The following is a 26,460-nucleotide window of genomic DNA, read 5'->3' on the forward strand; positions in this document are numbered from 1 at the left end:
AGTTTAAAACCGTCTCGTCTGGTACAAACCGAAGCGTAGGTAAGCTGACTTGCCTATCCTAATCATCTCATTTTTCTGACCAACTTACTGACAACAACAGGGACGTGACTGGTATCTTATATTCCGTTTATAAAATGCGTTATGCGTGACTGTACAAGACGTCTGTATTATGCTTGCTTGCCAATGTGAGTCATTGCCCTTTCGCGGCGTTTTATTCATTTTATTGGATGTCGGCATATCGCAAGGCACGCGTTACCATTCGAATTGTATAGCTTTTCCTCGTGTCCTTTTTTATTGCTTTTTTTTCACCGCTCCCTTTTCGTGCGTGTGCGCTGCGCAATAATCTGCAGCTCGTATGTTTGCCACGTATCTATGTTTTCTTGGTATTTTAGATGACCCCTGTGGCATAAGTTTAGTGCCTTTCCGGGTTTTCATGATTTTGAGCCCATTTTAGCTCGGTGTTTTTTTATTATTTTCTTACATATTCGCCGATATTGGTGCACATAGTTATAATGTCAGCACATAAAGTGATGAGACTGCCGGCAGCTCAGTTTCATCAGATGAAGGCCGGTCCTCAGCCGGAATGTCGAGAAGAGCGCAGTGTTGTCTCACCATGCCTGTTTTCGTTAGTATATATATATATATATATATACGAACGTAGGTTGCGTTGGCTCCGCAGAATAAAGATTTAAGAGAAGTGGGCACTTCTACAAAGACACTTTTATTTATCAACGTTTCGACCGCGGTGCGGTCTTCTTCAGGACTGTAGTGGTCTCGCGTCAGATGGACGTTTTAAGTTTGTGAGCTCAAGAGGAGGGAGAAAGGAGTGTTACACGCAAATAGCAACAACGGTTCAAAAAACTGAAAAAAATAAATAAAGATGGGGGTGCGGGGAGCAGACCGGGACAATATTGGGGGAGGAAGCAAAAAAAATAGAAATAAAATAAAAAAGGGGGGAAAACTAGTATAGTAAGGAAGGGTGGGGTACAAAAGGAGATGGCGAAACGAGAGAAAGGGAGAGGAAGACGGTGCGGGGGACATGGGCAGCACGGAAACAAAACACAAACAAAATGCACAAACACAAAGGGCGCCGCTGCAGATGCGTGGCCAAAGAGGAGCCGCTGCGCAAATGACACTGGCAGTGACGAACAGGCCAAACCAGGCGCCTTTTGGGGGTCTCACTAATTTCCGGTGAGCCGAGGGCTAGAACGTTAAGGAAGGAGTGGGCTACGTTAACGAGCACATGTCTAAGAACTTACTCACGGGGTCTGGGTTTCACTGAACGGTGCAACCCTCTCCGTGGGTGGGTCGTTGAACCGACCTCGCCGGGAATACTTGTTTGTAGGGGAGGAGGGCTGGGCTAGCTGTGTGCAAAGATTTCAGATTGTCGGAAAATGTAAGGAAAGAACGTCAAAAACTTATCAATACTGCACGAGGCAGGATAGTGTAAGTAAGGAGGGGTATGATTGCCTGGGATATACACTAGGAGTTATAAAAGGTATATCTGAGTTAGCCAATTAACGAGAAGTGTAGTATTATTTTGTTTGGAGGTCGTGAATAAAAGAAAGGGTACCAGGCTTTTCGTTAAGACCTTCTTGAATAGTATTAAACTTGTGGATAAAATAGGATTCACGCTGTAAACGCAGAAGGACACCCATTTGACCAACTAAAAGTAACAATTATTCAAGGGGGCTTCAAAAACAGGCGAGAACGTGAACAGCGTGAATCCTATTTTATCCACAAGTTTAATACTATTCAAGAAGGTCTTAACGAAAAGCCTGGTACCCTTTCTTTTATTCACGACCTCCAAACAAAATAATACTACACTTCTCGTTAATTGGCTAACTCAGATATACCTTTTATAACTCCTAGTGTATATCCCAGGCAATCATACCCCTCCTTACTTACACTATCCTGCCTCGTGCAGTATTGATAAGTTTTTGACGTTCTTTCCTTACATTTTCCGACAATCTGAAATCTTTGCACACAGCTAGCCCAGCCCTCCTCCCCTACAAACAAGTATTCCCGGCGAGGTCGGTTCAACGACCCACCCACGGAGAGGGTTGCACCGTTCAGTGAAACCCAGACCCCGTGAGTAAGTTCTTAGACATGTGCTCGTTAACGTAGCCCACTCCTTCCTTAACGTTCTAGCCCTCGGCTCACCGGAAATTAGTGAGACCCCCAAAAGGCGCCTGGTTTGGCCTGTTCGTCACTGCCAGTGTCATTTGCGCAGCGGCTCCTCTTTGGCCACGCATCTGCAGCGGCGCCCTTTGTGTTTGTGCATTTTGTTTGTGTTTTGTTTCCGTGCTGCCCATGTCCCCCGCACCGTCTTCCTCTCCCTTTCTCTCGTTTCGCCATCTCCTTTTGTACCCCACCCTTCCTTACTATACTAGTTTTCCCCCCTTTTTTATTTTATTTCTATTTTTTTTGCTTCCTCCCCCAATATTGTCCCGGTCTGCTCCCCGCACCCCCATCTTTATTTATTTTTTTCAGTTTTTTGAACCGTTGTTGCTATTTGCGTGTAACACTCCTTTCTCCCTCCTCTTGAGCTCACAAACTTAAAACGTCCATCTGACGCGAGACCACTACAGTCCTGAAGAAGACCGCACCGCGGTCGAAACGTTGATAAATAAAAGTGTCTTTGTAGAAGTGCCCACTTCTCTTAAATCTATATATATATATATATATATATATATATATATATATATATATATATATATATATATATATATATATATATATATATAGAGAGAGAGAGAGAGAGAGAGAGAGAGAAAAAAATCGAACACTTGGCAAATTTTCATCCTGGGCATGAATATTTACATTCTTAGAAGGGCGGCGACGCAGAACAGCGCAGAGCTCCGTATTGTGCGTAGCGCGTCCCATCGCGCTGAAAAAGACCCTTCTTTGAAACACACTTGAGATCTGTTTCCCAGAGGCTTTTCTGGTTCTCTCGCGCAGTTGACGGTGAAATTGGGAGGTATTGTAAGGGAAGGGAATGAAAATGACCAAAAGATGAAATGTTAAGTGAGTTAATTGAAACTGAAAACCATACCTGATAATCGAGCCACTGCACTGCGAAAGTTTGTCTTCCGTTGGTGGTGAAAAACACCATGAGAGCCCCTAGTCCGGGACAGTTTTTCTTCAGGGACAGCCGCTTACTTCCGCGTTGACTTCCTAGTGGATGTGCGTTGTTTTTTTATAAGTAATTAGGAAGTTGCAAACAGGTAGCATTTATAAGTCAACTAACCAGCATACGGTGGCAGTTACATGCCACTCTATTGCCCGTCCATCTTCAGGGACAAGTAGCGGCGGGGATTAACGTATCAGTTCACTCCTTTTGTTATTTAAAATAGTTTAGGCCAAAATCCGCAGTGTGGAATACCTTCGTAGTAAACAAAGAATTTACTGGGGGATTACTTGAAGAGCGCGCAACTTCAACGTTAACACACATCAGTAGTTTATATAGCGTGAGTTCCCTGCGCCACGTCGAATTGACTGTTTCATTGAATTCGTGTCAATGTTGCGGCAAAGCTAATCCTAGAAATCTGATCACAAACTTCATTTTGTCGTCACCGAGATTCATTTAGGATGAACGGCGGCTGCACGGCGGAAGAAATCAACGCACATTCGCTTGAAGCACTGTAGCTGGATTAAAATTAGAAAGTTGCATTTTCTGGTCTTGAAACTTGTCCTGATCAATTTCAGATGTTGTTGCACGCATTCAGTTCGCCTCCACTGAAATAAAGAGAAAAATAACGCAGATACAGGGACGAGCGCGGCACCCAAATGAAACACAGGTGTTTCGTGTCTGCAAATTAAAAAGCGCCCTTTTCTCCGGCGCGAAAACCCTGAGCAATACGGGCATGCTTGCTGAAGCACTCTATACTTGAGAAAACTATATACCTACGAACGTGGCCTGGTTTATTTATGCACGCGAAAGCAAGAGCTGGAGTAGTAGTTAACGGCTTACATATCTTTACGCGCCTCGCCACTCTGTTAAAGAAGATAGCGCCCTCGGCATCACTTTTTGGCTGAACAAATCATACTCCGCGTCAGACCCTTTCAAATTTAAAAGTTCATGTAAGTGGTATTCTGTCAACCTTTTACAAGACAAATAGGAGGAAAAAAGAGAACAAAGAAGAAAAACGTGAGGAAAATTTGGATTCGGCCAACGTGTTTGGCCAATAAATAGCTTGCAGCTCTTTAATGATGTAAACTGGAATGACGTAAAAAATTATGGGAGCACTTTTCCAATCTAAAGTGTGGCAAGGCGAAAGCTTTTGGCCTGAGCGACTGTGATTCCAGCTTCGCAAGTTTCCATACCAGTGGCACTCCCGCAGGCTTCTACCGTGCCCCGCTTTCGTTCTATACGACGTTGTTGGCGCTTGCGGTCTACTTCTCTGGCCTTCTTCTACTCTTCTTCTCTGGCAGGCTTCTCTGGCGGTGGCGCCACCAGCGCGCGCGCCGTTACCAGGACGTCCTCGGGTTTGACGTCACCCTCTCCCGTCGCTAAATCGACGTCCGCGCGATATCGACGCGTTTGTTCCTTTTCCTTGTTTTCTTTGTCTTTTTTGCTATAATTGGCTATAATGATTAACTAATCACTCTATAGTCATGAAACTTGGCGGGGGGGTTACATCTTGTCCCGTCTATCTGATGCTACCATTTGTTGTCTGCTATCCTGATGAGTTGCCACGTTATTCGTGGAAGACAGAGTTACACCGGACGCGCTAATATGACCCATTGAAGGCTTTCGCCTTAAAAAGGACCGAATGTCGACGTGCACACATTATACTGTCCATGGCATGTCATAATCCACTTCTCACGTGCTGGGCTGACCTGAACTTTATGGCCGTTGTCATTTCCTTAGTATCATGCAAATACTCTTTCTCGGGAAGTATCACATGGTCTGTGGCGCAAAAAGCTACAGGCACAACAGGCAGAAATAAGGGTGGCACCTTTTTTCAGTCCCCTCCAATACTTCCGCAGCCAGCCAAGTTAACTAGGAAGTGAACACTGGCGCTTCAAACCGACATTGAGAACCCAAGAGGGTTCGCATACCACTGCCTATAAAAATTGATTGAGATGATTTACGCTGCTGCGCGAACACAGTCTCTTCTAAATATAAAGAGGTTCATCGTTGCCAATATATGCACAGATGTACGAGAAAGAGGCCGTGCTGTAAGCCTGCTTGACCTGCTTCACTCATCCAGTTGTGACGTGGGAAAGACAACGAGAACGAAAAACACTATTTGCTAAAAATGTCCTCAAACTGGGCGCTAAAATGCCGGACGTCAAGGAGGAAGAAATATGAGAAAAAATAGCGGCGGCCGAATGGGTCTCGCTTGATGACGCTTCAAAAGAATCAAGAATTACGCGAACGGAATGCATTCGATTCCCTGCGCCTGAGTCCTGGGGCAGTAATCTGTAACGTTTTACTTCGTTGTCATCTCATTTGGTAGCGTCCTCAAATGTGACGACAACAGCAGGAGGTGTGCAATCAAAGGAAGCGTTACAGGCACGGCTGTTAAGGTCGCGGCACCGTCGCTAGCCGCCATACTGCTTCCGCGTCCATTCCGGCAGAGCGACAGTAACCACGCTTCGTTCCTTCGTCGCACAGCCGCCGGACAGTTCTTTGTCGAGGCTGGACTAGCGTGGTAAAGCTCGTCAGATGGGACAAGCGCGTCGTGGTGCTCCATCATCAGTGGTTCACGGCGTGGGACACGTATTACAAGTATGTGGCATAATTTGCGTGTTTTTGTCAAGGTCAACGGGACGTCATTCCTCCCGGCCTACGTCAACAGGAGCAGAGACCAGTGGCACATGACCAAATGAAGTAGAAATGAAATGAAATTTTACAAAATATGGTTCCTGTTTACTTTTTCTTGTCCTTGTCTATTTGTGCCGGAAAAAAATCGTTGATGCCTGCTGGACGTTGTGTGTGACCATGTTCGTTTTTTCGATGACCCGCAAAAATGCTGGACATTTTGCCGTACCCTGCAAATGGTGTGGACTAGGACACCTGGCATGCTTTCATTCTGATGTCATGTTTCTTGGCCCAAGCCGAGGACGGCAGTGCATCGTCGGCTGGCCAAGATTGCTTCGGTGGCAGGTATGGTAGACTATCGTCCATCTGGGCGCGGAGACCACATCTGCGGCAGGTCGCGAGCCGGCGAAGACTGACGTCTTTCCGACTAAGATGGAGCACGCCGAGTTCATAATGCTGATGAGTCGCAGGCATGGGTAGCCTAACGTTTCTCTCAGTTTAAGGTGTGCACTGGGATGACTCGATGCTAGCGGCGTCGTTCAGGGAGGTGGCACACAATATTCTATCGGGACAAAACATTTTGGATCCCAAAGAAGGCGGCGATTTTGGAGGTGGACACCGCAATGGTGACCATAGTGTGGTATAAACATAAAGCTTCCAGGCTTCCTCGCAGAATTATCTGAAGGTAACAGACGACAATATTATATGCACATTCAAAACGGGCACTTTAGAGTGGCGCTAAGTGACTCCGATACTTCTGACTTCAATGCTTACGCCCAATGAGTGCGACAGAGCTCCGCAGTTTGCGTTTCATGTCACCCCATACATCGAATTCTTTTTTAAAAATAGCAGAGATGTATAGAATTAATTAAAAAATGCTGAGGGTAAAAAGTTAAGGTTAAGAAAAAGCCTTTTAGAATCGTTTATGCTGTAAATTCATGTTATGATGCTGATATTATTTCGGGTTGTGCAGCGGTCTAGAAAAAAACACAGCCGCAATAAAACTTACAATCTTTTATGAGATAAATCAATAGGTGGCCTATGCGGCCCAGTAAAGGATGGCTCCAAATAATTCGCCGCCTCCCATGGCCACGCCGCGGTCGGGAAGCCACCCTGCAGACTGGCGTTCTGCAGCAAAACGACGTTTGTGGCAGTGCAATTAGCTGTATGAAGGTCTTGCTTGAGTTTCCCTTCATGTGAAGCAGAGGTCGTTGGAGTCATGCAGTGGAGCATTTTTAGCGCCCTTGCCCCCCCCCCCCCCCCTTCATCCTCCTAAAGCTCCAGACTCCAGAAGTTCGAAAGGTGCGGAGAAGAGTTCTCACTCCTAGAGCCATCAGTGCTTAGAGCGATATTGTCTGTGGACTATGCTTACGAAACTCTTGACACTCGAGAAATCTAGAGGGATGAAGGGAAAGAGTCTTTCTTCCCCTCCTGAGATTTAGAACTTTGGGTATACCGTTAATGCCAAACAACGCGTCGGAACCTTGCCCAAAAATACGACAAACCGTTTTGTCGTTTCATCGTAACGACAGATTTTTCTGAAGTATTGTTGTGTTTTCCTGTTGTGCTGTAATATTTTCTTGTAGAGAGAGAGAGAAAGAATATATTTTACTTAGTAGCTTTTGTGTCAGCCGCTATAAGTTTGTAGCAGGCTTACCGCACGAGGGCCAGCTGGTCTTGCAGCTGCTCCAAGGAGAGCCAAGCACTTCATGAACTATAGGGGGCGGGGGGGTAATCTTACGATTGCTTCACTGATGTTCGTTCAAAGAGACAATGGGAGAGGTTGGCGTAAGGTTCTAGGCCGCTGGAACATGACTGTGTAATATGCTAGTCTAGCTCTGTCGCTACGACAGGTGTTAACACAACATTACAGACAATTCAGTGGTTACTACAGCAATATATGTTAACGGTCGAAAATACCAGAAAAAATTTGTTGTGACGACCGAAAATTTTCTGTTTTGTTTTTGGACCTAGAATAAGGCTTTATATGGGGCCATGATGTGTGAGTAGTGTGAGTCCATGAAGTATTTCGATTTCGTACCGCTTTCGGTAAGTGGCAATAACGCGTGCCTCGTATGAGTGATTCGGGAGTGTAGGAATTCGGTTTTCAGGTGTTTCGGTTCCTAAAATTAGCAGAGCACTGAACCGGACAAAGCAGAATAAGACGCACACGCTGTCTATAGCAACTGAAAGGACGTTATTGGGTGTCCATTCCTAGTGCTCTGCTAATTTTATGTTGCACGTAACAACTGGCCGGTCTAATATTCCTCTATTGGCATCTCAGTAGTTTTCATTTGCGCCGTAGTATCTTAATCTGCTGTAGCGCAGTGACAGTTTCCAGTGGAAGTTCTTCTAATGCGAAGCATAAAACGTGACTTCTACGTTAAAACTGGCGCTTGCAGAACTTTTCCAGGGCCTGCAAAACAAAGGAAAACGCGTGCCTCGTAGGAGTGATTCGGGAGCGTAGGAATACGGTTTTCAGGCCAATCGCGTGTGACTTGCCGGTGCTTTGTAGAGTGAGAAACTATACAGAAGTATCAATGACAAGTAAAATAATAATTGAGACACAGCGCGTAGCGAGCGTACAAAGTTTGCAAGAGGCCAAGATTTCGAAATAGCGGGAGTCTGCTGAGAAGCCGCTTTAAATCAAGTAAGGTGGTTACTAAGTTCTGCGGTTGCGGTCTAAAAAGGCTGTCACACAGCTAGCCAGCTCCGGTGTGTGTGTCGCAAGGAACAACGTCAAGAGAAATTCCTCAGAGGCCAGGCCAGCACGTCTCGTTTTGTTTGCGGTCGTCGTTCCGCAACTCAGTCTTACCTTCGGCTCACGTCTTTTTCCATTCCTATCTCTTGGCTGTTCTCTTGGCAGCGCGATAAACAGGCCACCGAAGATAGGCCCCGGGCTAGCCGTCCCTGGTGGGCTCTTTTAATAAGCTACTTTCTATATTTCCATCAATTCCGCAGACATTGCGCTCGAAATAGCGTGCCGCCCGTGCACAACGATGTTTCAACGCAGAGAGAGACAGAAAAAAGGGAAGTACTAGGTTTCAACTTGTACACTCTAAAAAAAGAGTGCGATTTTAGTCTTTTTGGGGGGGTAAACTACTTGTTGCTGAGCTAACACCTTTAGGAGGGTAATGTTATGCTATTTGCTCCAGACTAAAGTTTTAGTCCACGACAAACAATACAAACATTACACTCTCTCTAGCGTAAAGTTACACTTTGAAAGGCAGTGCAAGTTTACGCTGCCGAAGACTATAGTTGCACCTTTTCAGGAAGACTATGTTTTAGTCTATGACAGTGTAAACATTACACTCTCTCTAGTGTAAGGTTACGTCTTCAAAGGCAGTGTAAGTTTATGCTGCCCAAGATTATAGTTACATCTTTTCCGAAAGACTAATTTAGTCCAAAGGGGTTAACTCCTACTCCCACAGCAGCGCAAATTTATGCTATCAATACCAGTGCAATGTTAGGCTGTCTAGGAGTATTGATACATTTTTGAGAACGAGTATGTTTTATTCCAGACAGCATAACTTACTTCCACAGCAGCATAAAGCTTTGCTGCTATGGGTTATATTTCTCTCCAGAATGCAATGGCTCGCCTTCTAAGCATGCAGAGTAGTGGTGCAACGTGTACACAAGAAGCAGGCATGTATAATGTGTAGTAGTTGCGTGTTTTGGTTTAGGCACAGTGCAATAACTGAAAAGAAAACATACCCCATATGGGCTTTATTTTAAATAAGGTTACAGCCAAACAGCTCACAAGTCCACCTATTTCTTATCCTGGAGGACCAGACAGCAGGAGAGACCTGGGCAGCAGATAATACACACGCACTTAATACACTTAGACAACACATAAAGAGGCATAGAAGGACGAGAGATTTTGTAGTACAGTAGCTTAAATGTACTGAAGTTTTTCAGTTACAAAATTCATGAAACAATCTGTGCTCAAGTGTTTACATGAAAACAAGAAAGAAATAAACCAGCGCAAAAAAAATTTAGTTTTCACAATTCCTTGTTTCCAGAAAAAGTAAGGCAGATAGGTCAATGTGCCACAGCATTGTGCCAAATTAAGGTTCCATCACAAAATGGCATCAGCCGCTACAAGTAGGTGAAAACCATTTCATGCTCTGAGGCTATTAGATGTGTAAACCAAAACCTTAACTAGGGCTATATAATGTAGCAATGGCACTGTCTCGAGAAGAGCATTTTCCGATGCCTCTATGTACCATAACCTCCTTGCAATAGCTACACAGAATTTAATTTAATCATTTTAGATGACAGCTAAATGGGAGCTTCTGCATTGCAAATATAATATGGTGCATGAGCATGTGTGCCATGAAAACACAAAAGTGATATGAGTTCCATCAGAGCATGCTACAGTCAGAAACAACTCAAGAACAAAGCAGCAGATGCCTCTCAAAAAAGGCCCTTCAACCAATGGCACTGACCACTTCTGATGTCATGGTTAGTCTGATTTAAGCCCTGGTTTATCCCGCTTCATCTGCCACCCCATGGCGATGTCACACTAGCAGGTCTAAGGAGATTAACCAGAACACTGTGAGAATCGATCGAAGCCATTGGTTGGAGGGCATTCTTTAACGAGCATTTGCCTCCTCGTTCTTGGGTTATATCCAACTAGAGGCTGCAAAAAAAAGGAGGTAGTGACGAGCCAGATCACGATAAATCAGCATCAAATGGCAATCAGCGGCCTTCTTTTGGTGTGCTTGCCACACTAAAGAACATGTGCATATGGCTGGGCCGCCATCAGCAGTGAAATGACTGCACAAGAGGTTTTACCCCGTCTTAGTGCCACCACGTAGCTACTTTACTTTGATGTTGCAGTGCTGTGTTACTCCAGTTTTGTACGCCACATAAAAAATCAGCATTATGATGAATTTTTTGTAGTGCACTTTCTAGCCCAGTGAGCCCACACTTGGAACTCCACCTCAACGAGGGTTAAGGCCTTCAGTTGATAATGCCTGCACTGACCTACTGTTCAATGTTAGTACAAAGCACGTGGGCCTAAGCTATATGCAGCCGGGCGGGAGCTTTAGCAAATGTGATAGGGTGGGTGCACTCAATGAGGGCAGGCTACACAAAGCTACTGCTCTCAATTTTATTTTTCCAACTTTGACTGCAATATTTGTTATTCTCTGGCACTTGCAGTCAGTCGCACTTGTCACTGTCACAACCAAGGTACTATGTGTCTCCTTACAGTGATGACTTTAGAGTAACAGTGCGAAAGCTTTGGTTAACCAGAAACACAGGGCTTTTTGGGGAACAAAATTTATGACTGGTATTATGACTGAGCAGAAATAAAATTCAAACGCAAATAACAACGTCAAGAGATAGAAGCACTGTGGGAACATTGGTCACAATCAGGAAAGCTAAGTGTGAAAGAAGTCACAGTTCACCCAAAACATCATCCCTTGACTCTGTCAATGATGGGTCATTCCAAGCCAAACATCCCAGAGTTAATCTCAACCATATCCGATTTGTTCAAAAAAATTAATGTAAAATTTTTGCATTGTGTGAAATCTAAGCCAGATGGCAAAAAAATTAATCATGAGGTGAGCGCTGTTTGAACAATTAGAAAACGTGTGAAACCGGCATCAGTCTATGATTGATCGAAAATCGAGATTTTTAGGAGATACACGACAAATGTTTTAATGAGATTTGCAAAGATTCTGGCTTTTGATATGATTCAGATCTTGTATTTTTGAACGGTATAATTATTTTTTAACTTAAATATAATGTAAAATTTCCACTATGACACTTATAAAAATATCAACTCCTTTTTGGAAATTAAGAAAAAGCCATCTTGCTTACTTAGATGCCTATTACCCATAAGAAATGTTACAGCTCATGCAACTGAATGAGTCGAAGTGCAATAAAATGCTGAATTTGCAGAAAAGTGCGTTTGGGATCATAAAAACTCGTTCATTTCACTCTTTGGTTGTCGAAATAAAAATACTACCAGCGATGGCAAGTTTAGTAGAACAATTTATTGCATTTCACTTCTGAAGTTTTAATCGAGGTGATTTTTGTTTAAAGCGAGAATAAAATTTTTGAAGTAGAGCTCAACTGCCGTGAGCTGCGTCGTCTCTTTGCGCCTCTTCAACACAAAGCGCAGCACAGCCCTCAGAACATTGTGTACACGAACTGATAATTGTGGGGAAAAGATTTTCTTTGTGCTCCCGGGGTAGCACTTGCACCAGTGAGATTGTTATTCAGTTTGTTCACGCGACACTAAGTCACTGTTGTCAGAGACATGACAGACATAACAGGCAACGCTGCGGGTGTAGTGTGTTCGCAAAACCATTTTACTCCACCACATATCATCTGTTCCTCTCAAACCCTCGCTGAGTGTTTGAATGAAAACAAAGCGGTATAAAATGAACTGGCATCACTGAAAACCGTGATAAAAGCAGTGAGGCGCTTAGTGTTCTGTACTTCTGGATATAATTTTCACTGAGTGAGGACTACTTTTTAGGCACAGATGGTGTATATGCGATTCGCCCTATGAGATGCATATCATATCAGCACATGTCATTTTTACTTCTCGAAGTCTCGAGCTGCAGGACAAAAATGTGGCAAGAGGTAAAACGAAGGGCAGGAGGCAGTAACTCACGGTAATTGACATTTAATGCACAAAATATGCATGGTGTCACACTGTGCTTGTATGGTGAACTACATTTTGGGCACGGACTTGACATTTGCAAAAAGGAGTCCTAGCTTTGGCAGTGTTGCTTGCTATGCAAGAAAAAGAGTACACAGAATTCAAGGAGGAGGCGACTGCATGCCGATGCCACGGTTGCAGTATGTTTGACCACTCGAGAGCAAGGCAACTCCACTCGATCGGACCGTGCCAGCGCCAGCGTGTCTCGCGTTACCAGAAGCCATGGTGAGGACTTCGTACCGCCACGTGCGCTCCGGGGTCCAAACATTCTTTCCATGATCTTATTTGGACATAAAAAAGACTGGTGTTACGATAGTGCCAGGTGGTCGTTCCTTCCTTGTGGCTCAAGCGAGACAGCACACTGAAAGCCATAGTTTTGCTGCTCTTGGCTGCCTTATGCCATAGCGGGTTCGTTTGAACTTCAAAAGGAAAAAAAAATCGCATATTGTATACTACCCGCCGAATGTCATGCGATACCTGCTTTCGCTCCAGCCCTAAACATGCACTACAGTGAGTGAGGGTAAACTGAAGTGGCTAGTGGATATAAATGTGTCATGACAGGTGCTGTGCTACTCGATGAAGCGTTAAGAGATGACGCAACATGCAGCACGAGAGCTCGACTTTAAAAATCTTTTTTCTCGCTTTGAACAAAAACCACCTCAATTAAAACTTCCGAAATGAAACCCAATAAATTGTTCTACTAAACCTGCCATCGTCTGTATTTTGACTTCACCTCAAGGTGCAATAAAAAAAGTGTTTACTTATGTTCCGAAACACTTTTCTCCAACTTCAGTATTTTAATTCACTTCGACGCATTCAGTTTCATCAGCTGTAACAACTTTTATTAGTAATAGAAATCTAGGTAGGCAGGAAGGCCATTCTGAGGAAGTTGATATTTTTTTTAAATGTCAAAATAGTAAATTCTTAAATTTTATTTAAACTTAAAACTACTTATACCGTACAAAAATACACGATCTGAATCATATCAATAACCAGAATATGTGCAAATGTCATTACAAAATTTGTGCAGTGTTTTCTAAAAATTTGGATTTTTCATCATTATTGAGCAGTGTCTGGTTTCACGCCTTTCAGAAATGTTCAACCTGACATCACCTCACAAACTTTTTTTGGCAAAATTATTTTAGCTTAGATAACGCACGCTGGGACCAGCTTGAATGAATTTTCATCAACAAACTGCAGATGGTAGAGCGTAATATGTGGGGCATTTGGAGTGCAGCGATGGATTCATAAATCTCACTCCTACCCAGTCATGCTATTTAGAATCTAATAGTGTTCTTGGTACACTCTCTGGATCTTTCTTGGCGCATAATTGTTTGTATGGCAGCTAGAACCAATTTAGGACTGAGGTAATTGAATTTTGATATTTCCTAATGCTTGATTCAAACTTGTGATCCAAATACTCGATTCAAGCTCCTGACATACACACCCAAAGACTGGATGTCACCATTCTCAAATGAATACCAGTGTAGCAAGGCCTCTGCTATCCCTGCCAAAAATTAACTGTAGACACGCGCAGTTGCTAACCCGGCTAGCCATGGTAACACTTGTATTTTGTTGTTTGGTCATCGCTAGTTTACAAAAGCTTCACTTTTGGTGAGAGTGGTCTTATTGTGTTTAGAATTACATAGACTTGATACAGGTAAACTTCAGTCCATTGTAAGTGTCCCTATAATGCTTAAGTGAACATTTTCACAATCACAAAGGCATAAAAAGCTGCAGAATCCAATATTCATAAACCGTGAATGACAGAACACAAACAGTTTTTAGTCTCTATGTGCAGAAATTAGTTCACACTGCTAGGAGTTCATATCCTCCATCAGACCACAGTATTATGGGCGTACATTACAGTACCGCAAAAATTACAGGCAATAAGTAACTGGTACTGCTACTGTGAACTTTCCATCAGCTGTTACAAGCTGGTAATGCAAGACCATGCTCTAATGCTTATTCTGCTGACACAGCGACAACAGAAACAATAGTTTTTCAGTCACTCTGACCAAAGGGAAGCAGGAGTGCTGGGTTGTGTAGTCCAATGAGCATTTCACAGAGGCATCTTCTACAATAAATGTGCAAGCACAAGTCTTCACATACAAACATCTCAACATTGCTCATTTCAAAAGCAAACTGTTGAATGTGTTAATGACACCTTACATGTTCAGAAATCTGTAAGAAAGTTCTAAATGATGCACTCACTGAAGAAATTCCAGCTTTCTCAGCTTTTCAAAGCACAAAAAAGGGCAGGGCCTGGACCAGTGGTGGCAGTGGCACTGCTTGTAGGGCGAGCAGCAAAACCAACTGCTGGCAACCTGCATTAAATAAGAGCATGATGATGTAGGTAATCCTCTGAAAAATGCATACCATCTTTTTATCGCGAAAAGTGCCTTATACCATAGCGGGTTCGTTTGAACTTCAAAAGCGAAAATAAACTCGCTTATCGCATACACTCGCCGAATGTCATGCGATACCTGCCTTCGCTCCAGCCGTAAACATGCACTACAGTGAGTGAGGGTAAACGAAAGTGGTTATGTGGCCATAAATGAGTCATGAGAGGTGCTGTGTTACTCGAAGCGTTAAGAGATGCACAACTTGCAGCACGAGAACTCGATTTTTAAAAATCTTTTTCTCGCTTTGAACAAAAACCACCTCAATTAAAACTTACGAAATGAAAGCCAATAAATTGCTCTACTACACCCGCCATCGTCTGTATTTTGACTTGGGCCACCTCAGAGTGAAATAAGAAAATTTTTTACTTATGTTCCGAAACACTCTTCTGCAACTTCAGTATTTTAATTCACTTCTACGCATTCAGTTTCATCAGCTGTAACTTTTTTTATTGGTAATAGAAATCTATGTAGGCAAGAACTCCATTCTGAGAGGAAGTTGATATTTTTTTAAATGTCAAAATAGTAAAATTTTTCATTTTATTTAAACTTAAAACCACTTATACCATCCAAAAATACACAATCTGAATCATCAAAAACCAGAATATATGCAAATGTCATTAATACATTTGTGCAGTGTTTTCTAAGAATTTAGATTTTTGATCATTATTGAGGAGTGGCTGGTTTCACACCTTTCAGAAATGTTGAAAATGACATCACCTCACAAATTTTTTGGGGCAAAATTATTTAGCTTAGATAATGCACGCTGGGACCAGCTTGAATGAATTTTCATCAACAAACTGCAGATGGTAGAGCGTAATATGTGGGGCATTTGGAGTGCAGTGATGGATTCATAAATCTCACTCCTACCCAGTCATGCTAATTAGAATCTAATTAGTGTTCTTGGTACACTCTCTGGATCTTTCTTGGCGCATAATTGTTTGTATGGCAGCTAGAACCAATTTAGGACTGAGGTAATTGAATTTTAATATTTCCTAATGCTTGATTCAAACTCGTGATCCAAATACTCGATTCAAACTCCTGACATACACACCCAAAGACTGGATGCCACCATTCTCAAGTGAATAACAGTGCAGCAAAGCCTCTGCTATCCCTGCCAAAAATTAACTGTAGACACGCGCAGTTGCTAACCCGGCTGGCCATGGTAACACTTGTATTTTGTTGTTTGGTCATCGCTAGTTTACAAAAGCTTTACTTTTGTTGAGAGTGGTCTCATTGTGTTTAGAATTACATAGACTTGATACATGTAAACTTCAATCCATTGTAAGTGTCCCTATAATGCTTAAGTGAACATTTTCACAATCACAATTGCATAAAAAGCAGAAGGATCCAATATTCATAAACTGTGAATGACAGAACACAAACAGTTTTTAGTCTCTATGTGCAGAATATTAGTTCACACTGCTATGAGTTCATATCCTCCATCAGACCACGGTATTATGGGAGTACATTACAGGACCGAAAAAAATTACAGGGAATAAGTAACTGGTTCTGTTACTGCAAACTTTCCATTAGCTGTTTCAAGCTGGCAATGCAAGCCTGTGCTCTAATGCATATTCTGCTGACATAGCAACAACAGTAACAATAGTTTTTCAGTCGCTATGACCACAGGGAAGGACTGCTGGGCTGTGTAGTCCAATGAGCATTTCACAAAGGCACCTTCTACAATAAATCGGCAAGCAGAAGTCTTCACATACAAACATCCAAACATTGCTCATTTCAAAAGCAAAGTGTTCAATGTGGTAATGACATCTAATAAGTTCAGAAATCTGTAAGAAAGTTCCAAATGATGCACTCACTGAAGAAATCCCAGCTTTCCCAGCTTTTCAAAGCGCTAAAAGGGCAGGGCCTGGACCAGTGGTGGCAGTGGCACCGCTTGTAGGGCAAGCAGCAAAACCAGCAGCTGGCGACCTGCATTAAATATGACCACGATGATGTAGGTAATCCTCTGAAAAATGCATACCATCTTTTTATCACCATAAATATGTAACAATTCAATGCAAACAGGCGTGCTCATATAAATTTACTGCGCAGAAGTACTGTCTAGGAAGCCACAGCATTTTATTGCACAGGCAGCATTGTAACAGTTAGAATGATATCATTATAGTGAACTAGAATATATTACAGTGGCTCGACCGGGAGGGCGCATCTACCTTTCCAGCAGCCCGTTACGCTCTGGAAAGCCACCAGAAGCGCTGCTGTTCTCTTTCATACTACAGCGCAGAAGCTGAGCCCACTAGGCATCACAGAGCACAGATAGGCAATAGTCTTTAATGAATGCTTTCGCCTGTTGGAAATGCGTTCTAACAGTGTACTTCATATCCTGGGCCTCATTAAAAAAGAGCAGAAGATAGAGCCTGGATGCCAAGAACACTGCGAGCAAGTTGCAGCTGGGGTCGCAGCATTTAATGTCACAGCACGCTTGTATTTCTTTACGAAAAGCATAAGCCACGCTAGCACCCAAAGTCGTGAAGATGCATAGCTTAAATTTTGCCACTGTTAAACACTGCTTAGTGCACTTATAATAAACCAGAATTCAGCCCTTTCTTTATTTTCCTGATTTCTTGGACGCACCACGTGTAGAGCGCTGCATTTAAATTGAACTGCATGTGAAAAAGTATGGTACAATCAGACATCTGAATCGACAATTAAGCGAAAGCAGTTGGATTTACCCTCAATGATTACTTAGAAGCTCTTACTCTAATAAATGTTTTTACTACATGCTGAGGCATCACACACAACAAATAATTGCCGCGGGGGGAGGAGTGATGCTAGCACTGCTTTAGCAGCAAAAGGAGCTAAATTTACCTAATGCCCTACATTTGGAAAGAGACTGTGCATCATCAGGCATAAATTTTAATATGCATAGTGTTCAGAATTTAGTTTTACAGCGTTCTAAAAATGTATATGCACTCAGTGCTGAGTGGTGTGTGCGTGTACTGTGTGATGTCCGTGAACGTTAAAGAACCCGAGGTGGTCGAAAATTTCCAGAGCCTTCCTCTACGGTGTCCCTCATAGCCCGAGTCACTTTGGAACATCAAGCCCCATGAAGCATAAACCATAAGGTTCAAATAAAAGAAAAATGTTTCCGCTAGTAAACCTAACCGTACAAAACAAAGAACAAACTTTTAACTTCACAAAAAAACATGGCTGATTGCAAGCGTACATAATGCCAAATAAACATGAGGCAGTACTCACGCTTTCTCAGTTCCAGGTTATGGCAACGAGTACGGTTGATGCTTAATCACTGCACTGTAAGGGTCATATATTTATAACTTTAGATGCACATCTTATCGCTTCTGACAGCTGGGTGATTCCATGAGATCAAAGTCCCTAAATATTTCGTTTTTAATTTTCTCAATTATTTTACTTATTATGCGCACATTATTCAGTAGGCCAACTGTGAATTTTGCGTTGTGAAAATGATAATATTTGAGAGAAAAAAGTTATAAACGATATCAAGGCAGAGGCAGCATTTTCACGCAGAGCTCAATTTTGCTAATTTGCCATGACGTCATTATGTAGATATGAAAGCATGATATGTAAAATATTTGTGCTAAATGTACAGGTGAAAGGAATATGTGGGCTTATTTCCGCTATTTTGAGGAAGTTGTCGCTTGCTGGAAAAAATTTCGAAAACGACACAAGTCTGAAACGACGTTATTTTCATTTTTTTCTCCACAAATATATAACACGTATATTTCAAATTTGCACAATTAATAACGATTGAGATGCTAAAAAAGTACACCAGCTTTCATTGTTACATAAAATTGGGAAGTGCAAGAATTATTGCCGTAAATCTGGCATTTTTGAATACAGTAGTGTTTTTCAAAAATCAAAGAAAAAACACCCCATCTCCAATTTTTCTTAAAACTCATGAAACAAGCCTCTAGAAGGAAAAAAGTGTATGAAAGAACGTGTTGCATTATTTTGTTTCCAACAATGTTATCCAAGCTCAAAATTGTAGTTTTTTGAACATCACCCAGAGCGCCTAAATGAGGGGGACGGAAGCAGCAAACGCTCTTCGCTGCTCTAAATTTTCCCCATATCCCAAGACATACCTTTTCCATCAAGACAGAGCGTACCTAATACTTTTTGTCGATTGACAGTGATCTGTAACATAAACAGAATTCAGCAGCACTGCTATCGCTGAGAGCAGGTAAACAAAAGTTCTAAATGTAATTTTCTGACTGCATAGTGCCCCTATAAGGTTGTCTTTCATTAAAAAAAGCCAACTAAACAGTGTAAATGAACGCGGAAGTAAACAGCATCATTTCAAAGTCAATGTTTTTTTTTAAAAACATCCCAATATGTGCTTGCCAGAGGTGCTTTACAAATCCACATTCTGTACCATAGCTTTTACCATAGGCATTTTGGAGGCTCTGTCATAAGCAAAATCTTAAAGAAAATTGTACACAAGTTGAACGAATGCCTACTGCAGCATAGCTATCACCAATCTAGGATATACCAGCATAGCCAATCAAAATAAATTAACAGCGGCTAAAAAAAAACCAAAATGTATTTTTAAACCAAACTCGAATTAGAAAAGAAAATTAGCCACAGTATGCCTGCAGTCAAACGACAAAGCGAGGGCCTGGGGACACACACAGCTTCTTAGGTGCACTGTGCAGCAATAGAATTACATACAAAACTTTTCTTTAGATGCATTCCTATGGGCTGCACTCCAAGTTGTTACCTGCACCCGGCCATAACGGCACTACCGAATCCTTCTTACATCACAGATCAGTGTCTGTCCTCAAAAAGTATTAGGTATGCTCTCTCTTGATGGAAAAGGTCTCAGTGTTGGGATCTGGAGAAAATTTAGAGCAACGGAGGGCGTGTTTGCAGCTTCCGTCCCCTTATTTGGGCACTCCTGCTGACACTAAAAAATTACAAGTTTGAGCTAGGATAACATTGTTGGAAACAAAAAAAAAATGCAACATGTTCTTTCATACATTTTTTTTCACCTCCTTCTCCAGACTTGTTTCCAGAGTTTTAAGAAAAATTAGGAATGCAGTTTTTTGTTGAAAACATTTTTGAAAAACACTACTATGTTCAGAAATGCCAAATTTAGGGCAATATTTCTTGCACTTCCGTACATTATATAACTATGAAAGCCAGTACACCGTTTTAGCACCTCAATGTTTATCTATTGTACAAATTTGAAGGAAACGTGCTATATATCTGTGCCGAAAAAAATTCCTGAAAATAGTCTCGTTTTGGAAATATTTTCCAGCAAACAACTTCCCCAAAAATGCGGAAATAAGCCTGACATATTCCTTCTCACCTGTAAATTTAGCACGAGAAATATATCCACCATATCTTTCACATCTAGATTCTTACGTCATAACAATATTGCGAAAATGAGCTGTGCTTGAAAACGCTGCCTCTGCGACGGCGTCGTTTATAATTTTTTTCTTCTGAAATATTAGCACTTTCACAAAACGAAATTCACTGTTGGCCTACTGAATCAAGAAAACTTAAAATATGAAATATTTAGGCAGATTGATCTTGCGTGGAATCACCCAGCTTCGCCCTGATAACTGCGGGTAAGACGGGATGAGAAATATTCATCATTTTTGTTCGCAGCACAACAAGAACGGGGCACGAGACGAAAGGCAAACACAAACAAGCGCTGACTATTCACTGGTTTTTTATTGAAGAACAAAAGGCGTACATATATTCATTTTCCGAGAGGGAATTGAGTTATCTGACCTCCCACGTGCCTTCCAGATAACTTTTGTTGTCTTGATAAGTCTTTCATTGTCTGTATATATACGCATGTCATGGTTTGGTTTACGGGGGTTTAACGTCCCAAAGCGACTCAAGCTATGAGAGACGCCGTAGTGAAGGCCTCCGGGAATTTCGACCACTGGTGTCATTTAACGTGCACTCACATCGCACAGTACACGGGCCTCTAGAATTTCGCCTCCACCGAAATTCGACCGCCGCGGCCGGGATCGAACCCGCGTCTTTCGGGCCAGCGGCCGAGCGCCATAACCACTCAGCCACCGCGGCGGCTTTATACGCATTTCGTTCAATAAAAAAACTGTTGATAGTCAGCGCTTGTTTGTGTTTGTCTTTAGCCCCGTGTCCCGTTCTTGTTGCGCTGTGAGCTAAAATGATGAATACTTACCAACTCGCCCAAAATTCCGCCTTGCTGAACGGGACGAGAAAGACGGAGGCGTTCGTGTTGTCCATCTTAAGCGCTGTTTTCAAGACGAACTCACGTCAACAAGCCCAACTTTCTACGCTTGTGCATGCACTGCTTGATGACTTACATGTATCGACGCAGTCAAGATGGAAGCAACTCTCCACTCTTCTCGCGTGCTCGATCCGCCCTCGCTGGTGGCCTCACGAAGTCGCACACGCCAAGTCGTTGCAACCCAAATCTGTCTTCGTAGCATGCATCCTGAACTAAACACGTTCGCCACAGAGGGAACAGTGGAAAAAGACACGATAGGACTCGAAGCAGCTACAGGCAGCAGACAAACGTCCGTGCAAACGCCGAATTGTGCCCAACATCCTAACGTACCGCGGCTACCGCGGCCATGCAGGCCATGCCGCCGGCAAAGATTGCCTTCGGCTTCGGCTTCGGCTTCCAATGCCGCCGAAATCCAGCTTCTTCGGTCACGTGACGAGAAAAATGTTTATTTTCTTCCTTTTTTTTCTAGCAGTGCCCGCAGCTGTCCGCGCGCACGTGGCGAAAGAAAAAGAGAGGAGAAGGAAACGCGTTTCGGGCCGGCATGCCGGGTTGCTTTCAAAGCCATGTCGGCACGTCGGTGCTCCCTCCCCTCAGTCTTTGCACAGAGGTAGAAAGGAACGGCGCCAAATATGCCTGCTTATTTTGTGTCTGTGATTTAGTTCAATCCGCCAGCAACTGAGCAAAGGCCCTTGGCTGCCTTCGCGTCAGATGTCGACATTTTTTGCCACGACGGCTAGCTTTTTTAAAGTGTCCCTAATTCGAGTCGTCCATATCAACGGGGGTCGTATAAACCAATCACGACTTGTTTTCTTCACATGTTTGGGCTCAATGTATTTTTCAGGTAAACGCAGCTTTACTCAAACCACGTGGCTGACTTAACCATGCTTACGTGTTTCGAAGAGACTGAAGCAGCTCCGGTCTTGTTTTTTTTTTTTTTTTGGGGGGGGGTGTTAAGGGTCAGTGTGCGTGTGCTGTGTGTGTGCCTGAAAAAGAAAAAAAACACTTGCTTGCAAGCCCCCTTCAAACCGAAATACTGGCACCGAGGTTGCTCCGAAAGAAAAGGTTGCACTTCCGTTGCGCAACACCCACAAGGCAAGAATAGGGAGTCCGCGTTTGTTTTGAGACACAGGCGGAGGCATAGTCCCGAGAGAATGTTCAGACCGAGGCGAACGCGTCTAGGCATGTGGATGCGCCTCAAGCAGAGCTGTCAAATTGGTCCTAGCACTAAACGCCAAAGGGAGAGAAAAAGTAGCCGAAATGTAGCCAAATGTGAAAATGACATGTATCACGAAAATAGCCCAAAATAATTTTTTAATGAGCACAAGAAAATAATCACGAACAGGAGGGCTCCCATTACTGGTTCCTAGAGCTTCTAGCGCTCATTTTGTATCTCCGTTTTCTTCTGAAAATCGTAGTCTCCATAATTCTCTTCATCTCGGTGCTGAAAGCGGGCCATTTCGGTCCTAGCGGTTCGCCGCTGCGATGGGCTTACCTCATCTATTAATTAATCACTCTTTCTCCGACTCCTACCTTTCGTTGCTTCAAACTTTGCCTCTGTGCAACGGTGCGCTGCTTATGTTGTTTTTGAATAATTGAGCGACACTGGTGGCTCGGTACTACTTCTAGAAAAGCGCCGGCTCGATGTCATATGAGGAATTACAGTGAAACAAAATTTAAGCGACAATTTTATTCGTAATGCAAAACGCATGCATACTCCCCCCCTCTTCCCCCCCGCCCTCGAAACACATATGTACAGAACATACAGCCGGGGACAAAAGTCTGGAGACCACGTGTGCCTGAAACGAAGCCCATAGTTCTATTATTAGCCAGAGGCCGGAGACCGCGCTTATTTTTTGTGGAGATGAAAAAACAATATTTTGACATTCACCTCCACAAGTGTGGTCTCCAGCTGCCGGCTAATAGCAGAGCTATTGGCTTCGTTTGAGGAACATGTGAAGCGGCGATGTTCGGGCAAGTTGGAAATTTTCGCGGCGGCGACGCGGCGGCAACGCATCTCAGCCAATGACTGCTCGGCGTCGCCACGTGACCAGTAAAGGCATCGTGCAAGAAAGCATGCGCATAGGCCAGTGTTTGTGCTCTTTAAAAAAAGAAATTATATAAAGTGGTGTTGAATGCTTAAAACGAATGATTTATATTTATTCAAATAAACAATGAAAATAAACAATAAAATTGTGCTGATATATAACGATTTTTTGTGTTTGCAGGGCACGAAAACCGGTTGCAAGCGCGTATCTTTTGCCAGGAACATTGATTTTCGCAGCGGTTGCACAACAGTTAAACTTCTAGTTCACCGTAGGAGTGCTGTGGCTGGAATTCTAGCCACTGCAGCGGTGGGAAACGCGCAGTGGCGACGAATGTGAACCGAAAGCTCGCGAAACGCTTCGTAGCGCCGCGCCGCTGTTCGCTCTATTCGCCGAATCGTTTGCATGTGAACCACCCTTTACACTCGATCTCGATAGTTGATGGTAACCTGTGGGGCTTCAGGTTCACTGAGGTTAAGGGCCGTCACTCTCTCTCCTTTTATAAAAAGAATAAAATGGAAGGCGATTGACTCACATTCCCTCTGTTGGCAGAGCAGGAAATTAAAAGGCTGTATTCACGAGAAGAAGAATTTTCGGTTTCAACTTTCAAAACTCCAGAAAAACTGACTTAAAAGAAGTTGCTTTCCGACAGGCACCCTCGTTCACAGACTGGTTTTCACTTCCTACTCTACCCAGAACCGGGGTAGTGTGAAGAGAGATGAGTCAGCCGCCCTCCATTGTAACTTTTCAGAAATGGAGAGGGGTATTCACCTTAATCTGTGCAAAACTGAACTCCAGACGGTTCCCATCATTTTTGGAAAACGGGAAAATGCCGCCTCGACGAGAGGCGGAACCGGTCTGGCCGGGCCGGCGGAGACTGACGCGCTCGGAGCGAAATCGAAACACACTCCAAGTTGCCGCTGGTGTGGTCGAGGTGCACCGAACCCGCCGAACGCGTCGACGGTCAAACGCCGTTGGAGTGTAGAGGGTCTCGCTGTGGCCAGCGTGACGTCGCCGTGCCGCGCGCGCTTACGTCGCAGAACAAACGCGTCGCGCGTACTACCACGAGGGTCCAACTTTACATCGCTGAGGGTGCTCACCGCTTAAGAACAACTTGCTTCAAGGACGTGTTCATGCAACTGCCCTCATCCAACGTGCTTTACAAAACAACGTTGGTCACGGCACCTTCTTAAAGCTATAAGTAAAACAATGTGCTAACTCGTATTTGAGAAATGAAGAATTACAGAAACCTTGATCCATGCAAGTTTAAAAAACGAAGGTGCGGAAATCAATCCTGACATCACATACATGTATTTCTTCTGGCTGCCTCTTTGAGCATTGCACCATAAAAAAAGATTCGTCATTGTCATTGTTTTCAGTTTTGTTGCTAAAGGCAAAATTACACCTAGAGTGATAAGTTATGATCAGCAACTCTCGGAGGATAAAAAACAGCAAACCTTCTATACAAAGCTTTTTCTTCTTATAAGACATTTTGCTCTAACTTCAACATAGATAAAAGATGTCTTTTTGACCAACTAGAACTGCCGCGCTTCAAAGTTTACTTCTTAAGAAAAAAGAAAACTGCGCTTTTCAGTAAAAAGAACCCACTGGCATGGAGATACTGCGCAAGTGAAAACAATGCCTCAGTATTGCTTTCGCCTCCAACATTTCAATCACTAAACCGCAAGTGCCCTCTAGGAGAAATCCCAGGAAGCATTTTTTCCGCCATATTTGGCATAAAAAACGAAACAGTTCTCAACACTGACAAAAAGGGATAAGGAAGGTGCAACTTTCACGAAACAGACTAAACGTCTCGCAGCAGGTATTTCAAGTGTGCAAAGTTATTCCATGCCTGCCGAGAAGGGGTAAAATTCGAAGATACCCCCTTGTTACCCCTTTTTTACACCTCTTTTTTTTTAGAGTGTACAGTTAGCGTGACGACTTTCAAAAGAGACGGTATTGGCGTAGGCTGCGAAGGCTTCTTTTTTTTTCCTCCTAAGCTGAGGGTGCTCCCGCGAGGACGCAGCCGTCTTCGAGAAGATATTTACCTTGAAGTTTCGAGGCGACGCAGAGCCCTCGGGCCTTGGGACAAAGATACCGTAGAATGTGATTAACGTTTCTGATGCTGCGAGTTTTTTTTTATTCGGTTCATTGCTTGATCATCCCTGGCACCTCTTTGTTAACGCTGATGCCATTTTTCTTCCTTTGCTCTAGTAGGCGCGCTTCAACGGCTGGCTGTGGCACGTCGAGACGTGCCATTTAGATACCGCAACGAGCTTTCTTTCAACGTCATATTTCGCCCACGAGCAGCGTGCCTTGAAAAAACGAAATTGAACGAGAAATTTGAAAAATATTTTGCCAGGAAGTACTTCTTGCCTATTATAATGGCGAAGCGTAGCATTTTTTGTTTGTGAGCTGCTTGGATGACATAAAGGCCAATAAAGAAAAAAATGAGGGGGGGAAGGAGTGATCCGCAGGGCGGAACAAAACAACAACGCGTTCCTGCCGTGCTCTGTCCTGCTTTCCGTAAGAAAAGATGGGCTTTTTCCTTCCCCTTTCAACACATGCTCCGAGGCATAGACAGTTCCTATCAAGTAAATGACCTTGAAGTGAGATGATGCGTAAAAGAGTAAGAGAATGCTCAAGGCAGTAGCATATGCGCGCTTAGGGGAAGCGAATATATATAATGCCAATACCTGCACACCGAGGAAAATGCATGGTGGGAATAGCTCGCTAGATATAGAGGCTGAGCTTCGTCGAATACTTCTTCGCAGCCTGTCCATCGCGGCGCGTGTGAGATGGCAGCGGAGGGGAAGGGAACGGGCGGCGGCGGCTCGCTTTGTCGTAAATCAGGCGTCCGTCGGCCATACGGCGGTGGCGTCTTGAATAAACTCGTCTTGGCTGGCAAGAAAAACGCGGCCCTGGCGCGAGGAATACAAACAGGAGCAGGGTTATGTGGCCGCTGGCTGCGCGCACACGCGCAACAGTAACAAAAGGGAATCAAACCGACGAAGAGACCGAAAGAAGCGAAAACAAACGGACACGACGCCGCCAGCAGACACATCGGAGCGCAGAGGAGAGGCTCCATTCCTTTGCGCTGAAACAGTTGCCAGCGAGTTCCGATGTTTTTTTTTTCTGTGGCTCGCTCTACTGCCTTCACCGCGCAAGCTGAAAAGAGCCATTTCATTTGGCCCGGAGCCGCTCCAAAAACAAAAGGAGAATGACTGGCCGGCCTGTGTTCACGGTTGTTGCTCGTCGATTCCGAGCTAGCCGTCGGCCCCAAGTGAGAACACAACAGCAACGGCACCGTATATGCGTTACGCGCCCACAACGTCAAGGAT

The 26,460-nt window shown here is 43.6% G+C and overlaps 1 long non-coding RNA gene across 1 annotated transcript; it reads right to left on the bottom strand.

Annotated features, from left to right (window-relative positions):
• Positions 1–9,464: 9,464 nt before the first annotated feature.
• On the bottom strand, positions 9,465–21,486 carry LOC144098627 (uncharacterized). Its single transcript, XR_013307214.1, has 4 exons — positions 21,154–21,486; positions 16,672–16,783; positions 14,664–14,776; positions 9,465–9,576 (listed from the first exon to the last, which is right to left on the bottom strand). It is a non-coding gene; the product is annotated as an uncharacterized LOC144098627 (long non-coding RNA).
• Positions 21,487–26,460: the final 4,974 nt, after the last annotated feature.

Source organism: Amblyomma americanum, chromosome 1 (assembly GCF_052857255.1).
Source record: "Amblyomma americanum isolate KBUSLIRL-KWMA chromosome 1, ASM5285725v1, whole genome shotgun sequence".
Lineage (NCBI taxonomy): Eukaryota > Metazoa > Arthropoda > Arachnida > Ixodida > Ixodidae > Amblyomma > Amblyomma americanum.